Below are 16,513 nucleotides of genomic sequence, written 5' to 3'. Positions count from 1 at the left end.
ATAAAATAATGACTTATTATTAAAAAAATATTATTATGTTAAAATATTATAAAATTTAGTAAACAATATTAAAAATTAAAATAATTACTTATATTTATTAAATTATTAAAAAAATATTAAATATATTCCAAATATCAAATTTGATAATTTGAATTGCTAACCCTTGAAATATGCATGCCATATCAATAAAATGGGAGATCATGAAAACAACCATATACTTGAATAAGATCATATTATCAATGAATTACACGATATTATCTCTTTGAAATTAATATTAATCTATATTTATCTTTAAGATAAAATACTCAAATGATCTCTCAACTATAAGACACTACTTTATCAAATCCTCTAACTATTAAAAGTTATAAAATACCCCCAACTATAGTATGTTTTGTTGAATCCCCGATTATTAAAAATTATAAAATTATCACCTAATTATTAATATTCATATGTTCCAAACTCGTTTAAAAATTTATTTTAACATTCCAAAATGTAGTTACCATTGTTATTTGCTCCTACAAACAAACCCTGAGTTAGTTGTCATTTTGACTATCTTCACCATTTATTTTAAAATACCAGTATATGATGGATACTACCTTTTAAAAGTCCTACCCACACAGTCCAAATAATTTTTCTCCTTAAACGGTACAAATCCATTGCTGGTGCCTCCATTTCAACTAATACAAACTCAAAATACGCCCTTTATTGTGAATACAAATCACAACCCTCACCCAACCATCTATTACCTTATGTAATAAAATCTTGCTTCTGTATAAACCGGACTGAATACAGTCTACTGATTTGTCTTCGGTTTCCCACCGACGGTGATACGCCTCGAAACAGACCGCATGGTCACAAACTCCTCAGCAGCCGAAGGATGTATGCCCACCTGTGGTAACCACAGTTCAAAAGACTTTATCCATTGACAAAATACAATACAGTATACTAAATCCTCAATAATCAGTTAACAAAATCTCACTTTGATCAACGTATTAAAATAACTGCATCAATGCATAATATACATTTTTGATGATTAAAATCTTCAAAATACTACTTTTTCTTAGCAACTATCGCATTATTTTATAAGGGTTTATTGTATAAGAAAATTTTACAAATGGGAATGAGTTGGGATGGCCAGGGGGAGATAATCCTATAAGAAAAAAAAATGAAGTCCGAAAATCTTGTCCTCCATAAATAAATAAAAAGAATCATAATCATATTGGGAAAGAAACAGCGAGTAGCCAATGAGTTAGCTTAATGCTTTGAAAATGATTAAAACAGTATCTACATATCCAGTTATCCACCTTCAAACATCAATTCAGCAAAATAATAATCATGACAAGTATGTTTATACGGGTTAAACAATTTGCTACTTAGTGGCTCTAGCTAAAAACTAATTCGACCTAAAGAAACACCTTTACCGAATAGGTTTAAAATGGCAAATGTAGTTTGATGTTGAATCAATCCAAAGTATAATACTGGAGTGCAACGACAAAACAGAAGACTTGATTTTAGACAAGTTGAACTTACCGTGCTGTCGAATTGTGCCTTAGTCGCTCCACACTTTAGTGCAAAGGCGATGCCCTAAGGATGCGTTTGGTTCACGGAATGTAAGATTACCAGTGGGAATGTAAGATTATCAGTGGGAATAAAAGATTACCATTGGGAATAAAAGATTACCAGGGAATAGGATTACTGGGAATGTTGCATTTTGTGTTTGGTTGGTTTAGCATGAATGTAAGATTACCGTGTTTGGTTAAATGAATAAAAGATTATTGGAATGTATATTTGACCAAATTGTCCTTATTATATATTTGTTTTTTTAATAAGTTGAAAAATATTTATATATTTTCTTTAAAAATTTAAATTCATAAAAATTATTTACAAAATTGAAAATATAAAAATGTTTAATGAAAGGGTAAAATTTTATTTTAACCCCCGAACTTCATATAAAATTTTAATTATAGACTTTTTTTTATAAATCTAAAATAGTTTAAGGATAAATTTATAATTTAACCTTCGTAAAATTTTTATTATTCAATGACAGAATAAGGATATTTTTGAAAGCAAAAAAAATTTAAGGGCATTTTAGTCCAAAACGTCGGTAATCCAACAATACCTAAGGAAAGGGAGGTAATGACATTCCCAGTAATATACCCCAAAAATCCACTATTGGTAATGTAAGATTACCGGGAATAACATTCCCGGCCAACCAAACGGGGGAATGTGGATTCCATTCCCATGGGAATCTCACATTCTCCCACCAAACACACCCTAAAAGGAAAATCAAAATTAGAACATTAGAGTTATGATTATTAGGTCTATAATATGCAGTGTAGTTCACCTTTTCCCTGAATGCAGCCCAAAACACCACCTATTTCCCTGATGTAGCTTATGCAAGGAAGAACTATACACAAGGGAAACGGGCCCATCTAATCGTTACCATTTGCATAATATTTCCAAAAATAATAGCTATGTTACCCCCCCACCACAACACACACACACAAAAAAAGCATGAAACAAATTTGAAAACAAAATTAGACACTCCCGTGCCGGACACAGACCCATATCCAACACTCAAATCCCAAGTACAAGTATAACATAAATAATAGGATCAAGCAAGGTCTCTATGAAGTTCACCGTGACCTAGAAAATCATCCCTCTTTGTCATCAGGATTTTCAATATTCTCTAGTACTTGAATTTTCCATCAAGTAAAAAAAGGCAAACCCGTTCACAGATAAGAAAATATTCAGTGAAAGACTGAATGGACTAGCTCAAATCCAGTTAAATTTTCTTAAGCTACAAGAGTTACACTATTCACTTGCAAAATTAGACCACATTACCAACTGCATACATATTGTACATCAAAAGAACCAACAGACATGGTACCTGCATAATTTCAGGTGCATCTGGCCCACACATAGATGCTCCAAGTACCTTATCAGTCTCCGCATCAACTACTAACTTCATGACTGTCTTTTCTTGTCGTCTACAATCATACGAGGAGAAATTCAAAAATCACAAAGAATGAAAATTATTAGTATATACAAGAATTTAATGTGGTTGTGATCAAATGATCTTGGTAAAGGACATACTTGACATGCTTAATATTGAAAAATATTGGATGCTTAATCGGCACCATATTAGATAAAATAGATTATTTGAAAAATATACTAGGTGACAAGGTACTTACAGAAGAAGGCAAAACCAAATAACCCCAAGAACATCCAAAATCGAGAACCAAAAAACAAAATCAAATCTTACAAAACTTAATCCTTTATTTCATCAACTTCATGACCTAAAACTTAGCAAGCCATGCCCACATTATGAAACCACAAATATGATTATACATAGAATGTCAAATTGCATCTCAAAGCTATACTATAATAGCTCTTCAATTTACTCTAAACTGTCCATGTTGAACACCTTAACTTTTATGGGTATGCCACTTTGATCTTTGAAGTTAATATAAAAAAACTTGTTATAAATCATGGGGTGTCCAAGTCCAGATCTAATTATTGACTCCACATATTCTAGTAAAAGATGCAAAGAAAGCATATGTTATACAAACTATTTGATAGATGAAATTATCGGAGGAAGTAAAGGGCATGAGAAGCTAAGACAAAGATGGCTACATATTTATCTAGGATCTGCTCAGCAGTAGCCTATAGGTATTGACTAAGTATTCTTCAATTACTATTTTAGGAAACAATATTATTGTCAATGCACTACTTTTACTGAATTTCATAGAAAAATAAAATATTCCTTTTTAAAAATATCACCAAATCAATGCCACTATGTACCGCTTAACATTTTCGTTCTTTCTTTCTTTTTGTCTGTGCAATAACATTTCAAAATCATCATCATACCCAGATATGGTGTTCTTCATTGGATTGAAGGTTGACGTGAAAACCAGAACATCACTATTTACCTGTTCAATTGCCTGCTCTTCACTGAGACCAACGACAGAAAGTGGAGGGATGCTGCAAAGTAGCAAACGGGCATAGCAATTAATTTATGAGAAAGAAAGGTTGAATGCAAAGCAATAAGTAGGACACTGGCCCCATAAAAAGATAACTAGAATTTGACACAGCAACAAAAGCGAGTGCAACCGCATCTTAGTTATTTTAGAAATAATCATGGTTATCAAAACCGGACCGGACCGGCCAGTTTAACCGGTTGAATCATGAACCGGTGGCCTGTTCGGTCCGGTTACCTCACAAAACCGGTCTGGCAATGAACCGGCTGAAAACCGGCAAAACCGGTTTGAACCGCCGGTTCACTTTTTTTCTTTTAAAAAAAAATTAAACCAAACGAAGTCGTTTGTTCAACGAGCCAAGTCAAATTCGAGTATTGCTGAGTTCGACTCGAACTCGAAAACTTTAAAAGTAAGCTTAACTCGATTCAAAAACTCACGAGCTAAAAATTATCAAGTTCAACTCGAACTCGAAATATAATATTAAAACTTAAACTCGAAAAGGCTCGAACTAAAAAAAAAATTAGAAGTTCGATTGAAGCCTAAAATTTGAGCTCAATTGAAGCGAAAGAATAGTTCGCTTTGTACTCACCAAAAGGATCCATGATTTTGAATGTCAAATTACCTCTATTATTTATAGAAGTAAGTTGGGATGCTCTTCTATGTTTCTTAGCCATGTGGGATTGTTTTTTTAAAAAAAAAATTAAACCAAATGACATCATTTGTTATGATTTTTTTAAGCCCCAATTTTATTTTTTTGATTATAGTTATATAATTATATTTATTATTTAATATGTTTTACCTTAAATATTATGTTGTAGTTGATTTGAATCATTTTGTTTCACTTGATTTTATGGTTTTTAATTTATATATGTTATGACTTGTGATATTTTTATACCTTTTAATATTGTAAACTTAAAAAAAGTGTTACATATATATTAATATTGCTTTGAATATTATGTAAAATTAAAAAATATATATATTATTTTATGTAAAATCCGGTTCAACCGCGGTTGAACCCAGTTGAACTAATGAATCAGTGAACCAGTACTTTCACCGGTTCAATGTCCGGTCCGGTTTTAAAAACATTGGAAATAATGCACGATACATTATAATGATTGGTAGGTTTCTTCAAATTAAAAAGTTCAAAACCATTCTTCAAATAGAAAGGAGGGTAGCTTTTTAGGTAAAAAGAACAAAAATATAATTATTTATTATCTCAAATAAAAAGACAAACAATTTATAGTTATTTATAATAATTTTATTAGGATATTATTGTAAATTCTCCAACTAAATTGGTATCACTTAGCTCCTGACACAAATTAAAAATCTAGAGAAAGTGAAGAGGTCCAAGATAAAATGATGCACTCAACAAAAAAATTTGAACAATCCCCTTAGTGCGATAGTCCTCGGAAGAAAGAGATTAAAACATGATTTTATTGACTGCAATGTTATATATTAGGGTAAAGTACACAAATGGTCCCCGACTATAGAATGTTACTTTGTTGAGTTCTTCAACTATTAAAAGTTATAAAATGGTCCTTCGACTATATGGCATTGCTTTGATGAGTCATTCGACTATTAAAAATTACAAAATGGTCATTCGACTATTCATATGTTCCAAACTCATCCTTTCTTTGTAGAAAATTGACATTCGTCTAAACTGGACGTTAACATACTGACTGAGATATGATAGTCGTTTGAGATTCTAAAATCATATTTTAGAATATCTCAGTCAACAACTTAACTTTTAGCTCAGACTGCATCGATTGTTTAAAGGAAAATGATGAGTTTAGAACATATGAATAGTCGGGTGACCATTTTATAATTTTTAATAGTCGGGGGACTCATCAAAGCAACGCCATATAGTCGAAGGATCATTTTATAACTTTTAATAGTCGAAGAACTCAACAAAACAACACTCTATAGTCGGGGACCATTTGTGTACTTTACCCTACATATTAATCTAAATTATTCATACAGACACCACACTACAGCAAAACCAGAGGCACGTTGTAAGATATAACTCATTACCTATAAACCGCACAAGGTATATTGCTGTAGTCTGGTTTGCAAGATTCTCCACCAAAAACAGTTTTCTGCAAGCATTTTCCCAAAAACAAAAAGGAATATGAAAAAACATGTAATTGCATAAAAATAACAATAAATGTGATGGCTCAAGTGATCATATGTGACTGCTTCAGTGGAAAAAAAAAAAGAGGCTAGGTAAAGAAAAAACAAAAGGGCTTCAGACAGAACACTTGCCGCAAAGCAAGTTCCTTCCATTAAGGCCACTGGAGTCAGGTTCATCCGATTTGTAACATCACCAACAGCCCAAATACTGGGAATGTTAGTGCGTGAGCACTCATCCACCTGCAAACGTATTTAGATTGGTCTCAGTACTGTAATAAAACTTCAACTAGGTCAAGCCACTGTTATTTTCAGGCAATAGAACATAAATAATGCAATTAACATAATTATGTCAACCAAATAACCAACAAACCTTTCTCGACAAAAATACAAAAATAAGTCATCTTCATATATTGATACAAAATATGGACAAAATGAACAAAGTGCATGAATAAAAAGAAATGCACCACATACAATGTAACTTAAAGAAGGTTATTTCAGCTTTACATAAATAAGTTCCAAAGCTACACATAGTTCTTTCTAAAGGCATGCTTTCTTAAAACGATATCAGGAGTAAAAATGCATATCCTATCTGGTACTGGTCAAAATAAATTATCAGAAAGGAACATGAAAGAAAGAAAGAAAGAAACACAACATCAAAATGCGTGGCACTAGTAAGATCAATCACAATGGATTCATGATCATACAAGCTAACTGCTATAATCTAAGGAAATAAACTGAAAGAGAAGGAAATAAAAAAAAGAGGTAATGAAAGAAAATTTTGATTCTTAAATTCAGGAGATTACATCAGTTTAAATAAACTGAGTTACTGACTTTTAATAAAACTTTTCTGCCAAAGATAAAATACTATCTAGAGATATAGATTACAAAGACTCCAAAGAATTATCCTTTCTTATAATAAGAAAACTCCTAAGCATACAAGACTTCTACCAGGCTGATTCTAAAATTCCCCCTCAAGCTGGTGAATGAATGTCATTCCCAGCTTGTTTAGAATTTCTTTAAAAACCTTGCTTGTCAACCCCATCGTGAGCACATCTGCCAACTGATCCTTGGTAGAGATGAATAAAGTACAAATTAGACCACTGTCCAATTTTTCTTTAATGAAATTCCGATCAACTTCAATATGCTTTGTTTGATCATATTAAACAGGATTGTGAGCAATATTGATAGCTGATTTTTTATCACAGTAAAACCTTATGGGTCCTTCCCACTTTATTCTTTTGTCATCTAGGATTATCTTTACCCAGCGTAACTCACATGCTCTGAAAGCCCATCGATCTAAATTTTGATTCAACATTTGAACTTGCTATTACAATATGCTTCTTATTCCTCTAGGTTATATGATTTCCACCTAGGATTGTACATGTAGAAATATACAAGGTTCATGGAACAAAGAAGAAATTGAATACTCTGTATCTTTTCACTTAGAAAACGATTACACGAGTAAGGCCCTATCTAGGCAGATTTACATGAAAGTTATAATAGGAATACAATTCTAACTTAGTGTCGTACTAGGAGTTAACTTATCTAATTAATATTCTATCTAATGTCTTAATTAGATAAGATGTAGAATACAAAATAAATAGAAAATAAAACTCTAACAATTATGTTATGCGGCTACAACTACAGTAAATACCCAGATGTTGACTTATTGACTAAAGACCCTGCATAATCTGCATCCATATATGCTTCTAGTTTAATGCCTGGGTTCATTTGATGTTTGAACCATAGTTACAGAAATCTCTCAACAGCCCATGATCTACAATGCGGTACAAACGCGTTCCAGTCGTTTCAAAATCGCGATTCGATACGAACTTTGGGTTTAGATGGAGTCCTAGCTCCTCGTCGGAGCGTAGGACGGCGGATGCCATGGAGGCTTAGGTTTCGTCGAGTGTTAAAGAGGAGCTTGAGGGAGAGGAAATGGGGGAACGACGGGTCGGTTTAAGGCTGAAGAAGATAATGAATTAGGCGAAACTAACCTTGGATCTGAAACAAGGGTGAGGAAACGCTTCGGGTGACATCTCTCTTTTAATTTCGACGCCGGCGTACGGTGGAGGCCGTCGAAATCCACCGGAATCTGGGCGTCGGTTGTATCTTCCTCCATTGATGACCCAAAATATTGAATTTTCAGATATTGACGATGAAAAAAAAAACAGTTTTTAAAATCTTTCAAAGAGTGCTTGAGAAGCTTTCAAGTTTGACGATCTGCTGTAAAGTATCAGGCAAACTGGCAGGGGTCTTTTCAAAGTAAAGGGGGGAAATGAGCAATTCACAAACTCTGATTTGGGCTTTGGCGGGAAAATGAATAAATTACAAATGGCCCATTAGTTATAGACTTGGAACTCAATTTCAAAGCATTAATGCTTACCGGTAATTTGTACTTTTTGTTTAATACCTTTGTGTAGGGTAGAAAAATAACAACCTAAGAAATTGGTACATCGTATCGGAGCGATCCGAAATAAGTCTACCCTCCTCGTACCGAATTTTAGAGACCTAGCGAATTGCGATCTCATTCCACGTTCCCGTACCAGAGCGTACCGCGATCCATGTGACTATGGTTTGAACAAATTTCCTTTTCATGGGTTACCTTTCAAGTATTGCACTATCCTATTTACTGCTTTGAGATATGATTCTTCCGGATTATGCATAGACTAGGTGACTACACTTACTGCAAGGACTATATCTGGTCTAGTGTGTGTCAAATAAATTAACATTCCAAACAGCCTTTGATAGGACCCTCTTTCCACCAGTGGTTTTTCTGGTGCATCACATAACCATGATTAAACTTGATTGGCGTCTCAACTGATTTGCAATCCATCTTCCCAGTTTCTCAATGAGTCAAGCACATATTTCTGTTGAGGGATAAGATTCCTTGCTTCAAACATGCCACCTCAATGTCTAGGCAGTGTTCCAACTTTCCTAGCTCTTTGATGTCAAATTCCTTCAAAAGAAATTCTTTCAAGTTCCTCATTCATTCATTGTCATCACCCGTAACTATGATGTCATCTACATACACTAGAAATGTTGTAACTTTTCCAGTGTTTGAGTATTTTATGAACTAAGTGTGATCACCTTGACTTTGCTTATATCCCAGTGAGATCATTGACTAAGCAAACATCCCAAACCAAGCTCATGGAGATTGTTTGAGCCTATAAAAATCTTTCTTCAATTTACACACCTTTTCCTTCTTAGATTTAAAACCATGAGGAACTTCCATGTAATTTCCTCTTCAAAATCATGGAGGAATGCATTCTTAACATCGAATTGTTGTAAATACCACTCAAAATTAGTTGCCAAAGACGAGAATTTCTTGTGTTCATTTTTGTTACAGGAGCAAATGTCTCAAGATATATAGTCAATGCTATAGGTTTAAGTGTATACTCCGGTCACCAGCCTTGCTTTGTACCTTTCAACTGTGCCATCCGCCTTATAATTTATAGAGAACACCCATCTACATCCCATTGATTTCATCCCACTTGATAGTTCTACTATTTCTCATGTTTTGTTCTTCTCAAGGGCTGCCATTTCTGCTTTCATAGCATCCTCCCGCCTCTCATTAGATTGGTCAAGAAAGTTTTATGGTTTTGAGATAAGTTTTAGTAGGACGTGAAAAGGTATAGTGGATGTTTAGTACAGGTTCTTGTTCCAAGGGCAATGGGTAAGTCTTCATTGTTTGAGTTCTCATTTTCTGGTTCGACAGACTCATCATTTGACTTGGAGGTGATTTCGGGTAAGCGGGCATGAGTAGATGAATGTATTTGCTTGGAAATAATTTCTGGTGAAAAAAACAATAGTACAAATGAGATATTGTACTTTAATTGGTTGAGAAATTGGTGTCTTCTTCCTGGAGTAAACTTGCAATTGAATATTTCTTTGGTTTTCCTTATCTTTCATCATAACTGACTTATTTGGTGGAGTAATGGACTCATTAAGAACATGCTCACTAACAGACTCATGAATCGACTCAGGAACAAGTGTTAACTGCAAAGATGTAAATTTAGAAAAATAACCAAGATCGAGGAAAGTTGTATTCACAGTGTTATCTTCAATCAAAGTCTTCCCTGAAGATAATTGGACTAAAAAAAGAATCATCTTCAAGAAAAGTAACATCAGCACTAATATAAAAAAATTAGAAGGTGGGTGATAACATTTATAACCCTTTTGTATTGACGAATATCCAATGAAAATGTATTTAATAGCACACGGCCCACGGGTCTAATTTTCCCCAAAGATGAGAATGAACTTGAAAAATCGCAACACACCCAAAAACACGAGGAATTAAATTATGAGATGCCCAAAAGTTAGAAAAAACTTAAAGACATCAATTGGACTTTGCATGTTAAGAACACATGTGGGAAGTCGATTAATAAGAGTAGCAATTAAGATAATTTCACCCCAGTAATTTTTAAGAATATGTTTGAGAAATAGCAAGGGTCCAGTTACTTCTAGAATGTTACCATTTTTATGTTCAACTACTCCATTTTGTTGTGGAGTGGTAACACATAAGAATTGAAATGAAGAGTGTAATTGGGGTGCTCTAGTTGCACTCAATACAATGAGACCTGCCAATGTCAATGGTTAATCGAACATACTACACCTATGTAATTACAGGCAATTGCACCCAAATTCAATTACTTGGTGGTTTTTCAAGTACACCCTTAGTAATATTCGATTATAAGACAGAAGAATAAGAAATGGCATAAGAAGTAACCTTCACAGCTCCTGTGTTATCAAGTTCAACGCCTACAGCTTCCAAATTCAACCTCTTTGAGTTTGGTAACCTGCCTATAATAAACAAAAAAGAAATATTCATCACTCGCAAACTAATGAAAAAAAAAATCAAAATATCTCCCAAAACAACAGGTGTATATTCTCAATATCAGGCCATCAGTGCACCAAGTTTGTGAAAACATTTTTTTTTTGATAGGAATAGGAGGTCTCGTTAGGAACCTCCCTCATAGTTGACTCAGGATGGCAACTAATTGAGGGAGGAAAAGAGCACCTCAGTATATTAATAAACCAGGATTACATAAGATACACCTAACATTCTGACCCTGAATAACACAGGATAGACATAACACTCTAACCCTCGAAAATAAAACATGACATTAATACAAATAGCGATGGGAAACAAAAACCCATCCGCCTAACCCAACATCAACTAGTTCCTGAAGTTCAACATTAAGCCTTCAACACTCAACCGATCCCCTGCTTAGCTAACCTGTCGGCCTCCATATTGCAACTCCTAGAAACCCATCTAAGAACGACGCCCTTGGCAGTAGCAAGAACTTTAATTTCCTCCACCAATTGACTGAAAAGAGTAGGGGCAGTTTGCAGTTTTAAAATCCAATCCACTGCACATTTGCTATCACTTTCCAAAATAAGTCTCCCCTTGTTGGCCCAATCGGAAGAAAAGAAGAAGACCAATCCTTTCATAATAGCTTTCAGTTCAGTCAGTATAGGGGGACCAGGCCCTACTGCAGAGGAAAAATTAGCTAAAGTGCAACTGAAGGAGTCTCTCAAAACCCCACCAATACCACCCTGCATCCCATCTCCCGTTACTGCCCCGTCAACATTGAGATTGAACATGTCCAATGGCGGTGGAGTCCAGCAAATAACCTTCTTAGTACTCATACTAGAGAGAAGTTAGTTTATCCGCCCGCGTGGGATCTCCTACTAGAAGGTCAGTCTGAATCCGAACCCCAGGGTATTTAGCCAAGAACCATTTAGCCAATTTAAATCTAGTGATAAAGAATAGGACAGTAGAGTCACATTTGCCGTTTTCAAAAACAACCTGGTTTCTAGCCTTCCAATTAGACCAAAAGATGACAGCCGGAATAAACCTCCAAATAATGGAATTATTCCTTAGGTTCGAACACGAGCACAAAATAGAAGAAGGGTCTTGAGGCAACACCGTAGAGATATTATAACCGTAGAAATTTGCTCCACAAATCCGAGGCAACAGTGCACGATAGGAACAGGTGTGCAATAGATTCATCCTGAGAATGACAAAATGGACAAAGAACATCCGAAATCTGAATTCCTCCTCTTCAATTCCACTCTCACTACCACTTTCTGATGACAGATCTGCCATAAAAACGTTTGTACTCTAGGAGGTGCCAAACCATCCCAAACCCACTTCTTCCATTCAAAACTCCCTTCAGTCCTACCTTGTAACGACAATCTACATGATTTGACCAAGAAAATGCCATCCCCCTTTCCAGACCATCCCAAGAAGTCTTCCACACATTGTGACAGTGAAATCTTGTCAATCAATGACATAAAAGCGATCCACTGGTCCAATTCCCAATCACACAAATTTCTTCTAAGTTGAATATTCCAAACCCACACATCATCTTCATACTCAGCAAAATCAGAAACCATCCCCCCTTTGTTCGTCGACAAAGCAAAAATTCTCGGGAAAAGGCTTTTTAAAGGCAAATTAGAAATCCAAACATCATTCCAGAAAACAATCGACCGCCCATTTCCAACATTGAACTTAGAATTTTGTCTCAAACAACCACCAATCTGATCATTCTTAGCATAGTTACTAAGGATACCTCTCCATATCCAGGAATCAGAAGGTGAATTCGCTTCTGAAATTGAAAGAGACATAGAGCTAACATTGTTTTTGCTGCAAATCAGATTCTTCCACAGACTATATTTTTCATTAGCAAATTTCCAAACCCATTTCCCAAGTAAGACCCTATTAATCAGCCTTAAGCCAAGTATTCCCAGACCACCCTCTTCAATTGGTTAACAAACCGAATTCCAATTCACCCAGTGGATGCGTTTTTTATCAAGATCTTCACCCCAAAGGAAGTTGGCCATCAGCGAGTTCAAGTTCTGAGGCACTTTGTGAGGAATCTTGAAAATAGATAGAAAAAAAATGGGCAAGGATGAAAGTACTGATTTAACAAAACAAGTTTTCCCGCCAACGACAGCGATTTGGCTTTCCACCCAGCTAATTTCTTATTAAAATTCTAGACAACCGGTTCCCACATACCTACTGAATTTTTCCTAGTTCCAATCGGTAAACCAAGATAAGACATTGGAAAAGACCCCACTCCACAGCTTGCTTTCTTAGCACAATCTTGAACCCTGTCAGCTTCCATATTAACCCCAAAAACAGAACACTTAGACAAGTTTAAGTGTAACCCAGACATAACAACGAAGACCCTCAATACTCTCCTAATATTTAGAATTTGCATTGGAGAATCTCTGCAGAAGAGGATTAAATCATCAGCAAAATGCAGGTGTGTCAACTGGAAGGAATTACCAACCCTCCCAATGCTGAACCCTTGAAACAGACCTATATCAACAGCCTTAATCAACATAAGATTTAATAATTCCCCCACTAAATTGAATAGGAGAGGGGATAGGCTGCACCCTTGTCTCAACCCTTTGCTAATATTGAATTCCTCAGTAGGGGAACCATTAACTAACACCGAAATAGAGGCAGAGGAAACACAACATTTAATCCATGAGATCCATTTATCCCCAAAACCCATTACCTTCAAAATTCTGAATAATATAGGCCACTCAACCGAATCGTAGGCCCTACGGAAATCAGCTTTAAAGACAACTCCTTTTCTCCCTAGTTTTCTCCAATATTTGATTCCTTCATTTGCCAACAGAGCACAATCTAACAATTGCCTGCCCGAAATAAATGCGAACTATGAAGGGCTTACCAAACCATAAATGACAGAGACTAACCTTTTCGAGAGTACTTTAGAAATAATCTTATAAAACTGCCAACAAGACTAATAGGTCTGAAATCCTCAATTCCCTGTGGATTCACCTTCTTAGGAATTAACGTAATAAAGGAATGATTAACTCCATTTTCCCATATTTTTCCTCTCTGAAAATCTTGAACAAACTGCATGATAAGGTCCTTCAATATAGTCCAGAATTTTTTAAAGAAACCCATAGTAAAGTCATCTGAACCAGGTGCCTTAGCACTGTCCGACTTAAATACAACATCCCACACTTCCTGTTCAGAAAAATCAGCCTCTAACCCAGCCTTTTGTTCCTCTGTCAGTTTTGCAAAATTCAGGTTACATTCCTCCACCTCCAGAGATGTTATCTCATTATAATTGACTTTAAAATAATCAAAGATAGCTGCTCTAATCAACCTGGGATCAGAGATATCTATCCCAGCCACTTTCAAAGACGAAATAGCATTCATTATACTCCTATTAAGTGCACAAATGTGGTAAAATCTGGTATTTCTATCCCCATCCTTAATCCATTTAATTCTTGATTTTTGAAACCAAATACTCTCCTCCTTCCTATGCAGACCCCACAATTCATTCCTCCAAGCTACTAGTTGCCACATTCTTGTGCAGAAATTCCCCTATCCTGAGACTTTAGTTCCAAGTCATTTATCTTGTTTTCCATCTCTGATATCTGTTCTGAAATCCCCATATTGTTACTGTTTGGCCACTTTTTAATTGCTTTCTTTGTTCCTTGAAGAATTCTCAACATACCCCTTCGTGCATTCTCCCTGTTTAAATCATACACAACATTTTGAACCAGCCCCTCAAACCCATCATCCTCTAGTAAATAGTTAAAAAACCGGAAAGGTTTAGGTCCCCAATTGTTGAGATCTTCTTCAAGTACTATAGGATTATGATCAGATAATGATTTCGGCAACAATTTCTGGATAACTTTTGGAAATACCTGAAAAAATGCACCACTTAATAGAAAACGATCTAATCTAATCCACGTGGAAGCTTCTCTATTATTGCACCAAGTAAATCTCCCTCCAACTAAAGGAATATCCATCAGGTTTAGATGTAGGACAAAGTTGGAAAATAACTCCAATGAATGCCAATTCTGAGCAACTCCAATCTTCTCCTCGGGATCTAAATAAGCGTTGAAATCCCCCCCTAAGCATACAGGCAAATCAAGCTGTTGTGTAAAACACATAAGCTCTCTTAAAAACTCCTCTTTATCAGCCTCAACCGACGACCCATACACATTAATAACCACACAGTTGAAGTTAACACTCCTAAACTTTCCAGATAAAGCAAAGAATCTATTGTGTTTAAACTCCCTGCTAACTTCAAACATATTTTCATTCCACATACATATTAAACCCCCTGCAGAACCAGTAGCTGGCTGAAAGCTAGAGCCTTTCAGGAAGTTACCCCTTAACTTCCTAAACAATCCCTTTTGGCATTTATTCAACTTAGTTTCCTTAAGAAACAGAATCATCGGTTTGATATTCGAAACTAATCTAGCAACTGCTCTTGATTTTTCCCTTTTTCCCAGCCCCCTCACATTCCATGACATCAATTTGATTTGTGACATAATTACTACAAGCAACAAACCTTTAGTATCCTGAAAAAATCAGTCAAGAGCTTCTAAGAGGCCCTCTTAGCTCCATCTTCAAGATCTCCTTTTCCAGAACATGATTACCCCCTTTGAAAGAGATCCCCAACATATCACAAACATCCCTAGTAACAGCAGCCTCCAATCTAGCTTCGATAGATTTGTTAGGGGACACAGAATTAACACTGATTTGATCCATATATTCCCTATCCAGACCTCTATCTAGTCTTTCATAAACTCGATCCTGGAAACAAAATGAAACTTCACCCTCCGAACCAGAACTACCAGACCAGGTTGGAACAATCCTTAGCTTCTTTTTCTTAAGAAAACCACTTTTTAGACCATAAGAAATAGACTCCTTGTTGGTGCTCCGCCTCTGGGAACCAGCCAGTATAAGAGGAATTTCAACCCTTTCCACCTCTGATCCCTCTTCAATGCCACCTCCTTTATCCCGAATTACTCTTTCCTCTACCCTATCCTCATTATTAAACTTATTCTGTAGACTGACGTTAGTATCACCAGCAAGCCAATTTGAGTTGAATTCAGGCGAAGCTCTATCCCGACCCAGCCTATTTGTGTCGACCATCACCGATTGCTGTAAGTCTCCTATTTCCTCCACCCGAGATTCTATAATTTTACCACAGCCCAGATGATTTAAAATGACAACAGGCCCAGCTGTTGATATTCTAATGGGCTCACTCAACTCCTCTGATTGGACCTTATTATTATCATTAGAAAAATTACTCCTAATCCCAATACCCTGATAATTCCCTCTCAAATTCAAATCTTCTGCTGGAAAGTCTGACACCTTTACCCCACTAGGTTGACCTTCTCCCTCCTTCAACATTAAATTCTGACCCCCTTTGCCACCTGCTACAGCTGTACTTACATCCCCTACTAACCATCTGTCTACACTGTCCCTAGTGTCCTCAGCTAGCAAGTCTGGTCTACCACCCCCAACAGAGCACCGGTCTTCTTCCTCCTCTGAAAATTCTTCATCTCTGAACATATCCTCACCGGCCACCGTTGATTTCCCTACTGAAAAACTT

The 16,513-nt window shown here is 35.8% G+C and overlaps 1 pseudogene; it reads right to left on the bottom strand.

Moving 5' to 3' along the window:
* Positions 1 to 790: 790 nt before the first annotated feature.
* LOC120201042 overlaps positions 791 to 16,513 on the bottom strand; it is a 28,691-nt pseudogene continuing 12,968 nt past the window's right edge.

Source organism: Hibiscus syriacus, unplaced genomic scaffold (assembly GCF_006381635.1).
Source record: "Hibiscus syriacus cultivar Baekdansim isolate YM2019G1 unplaced genomic scaffold, ASM638163v2 tig00006753_pilon, whole genome shotgun sequence".
NCBI classification, from domain to species: Eukaryota; Viridiplantae; Streptophyta; class Magnoliopsida; order Malvales; family Malvaceae; genus Hibiscus; species Hibiscus syriacus.
Note: the sequence above shows the minus strand (reverse complement) of the source record. Positions and strands in the feature narration are given on the sequence as shown.